At 47.6% G+C, this 370-nt stretch overlaps 1 pseudogene; it reads right to left on the bottom strand.

Annotated features, from left to right (window-relative positions):
* The window catches only part of LOC138172100 (ribonuclease H1-like), a 98,416-nt pseudogene that overhangs the window by 1,383 nt on the left and 96,663 nt on the right, over positions 1 to 370 (bottom strand).

Raw genomic sequence — 370 nt, 5'->3', positions numbered from 1 at the left:
CTTCCTTCCTTCCTTCCTTCCTTCCTTCCTTCCTTCTTTCCTTCCTTTCTTCTCCCTCTCTTCTTCCCTTCCTTCTCTCCTTTCTTCCCTCCCTCCCTCTCTTCTTTTCTTTCTTCCTTCCCTCCATTTTCCTTCCTTCTTCCTTTCTTCTTCCTTTCTTTCTTCCTCCTTCATTCCTTCCTTCCATCTTCCTTCCTTTTCCCTCCCTCCCTCCCTTCCTTCCTTCTTTCCTTCCTTCCTTCCTTCCTTCCTTCCTTCCTTCCTTCCTTCCTTCCTTCCTTCCTTCCTTCCTTCCTTCCTTCCTTCCTTCCTTCCTTCCTTCTTTCCTTCCTTCCTTCCTTCCTTCCTTCCTTCCTTCTTTCCTTCCTTC

The sequence above is a fragment of the Petaurus breviceps genome, unplaced genomic scaffold (assembly GCF_028583685.1).
Source record: "Petaurus breviceps papuanus isolate PSGF00001 unplaced genomic scaffold, PetGlider_PUasm1.0 490, whole genome shotgun sequence".
Classification (NCBI taxonomy): Eukaryota; Metazoa; Chordata; class Mammalia; order Diprotodontia; family Petauridae; genus Petaurus; species Petaurus breviceps.
This window is presented reverse-complemented; position numbering and strand designations above follow the sequence as displayed.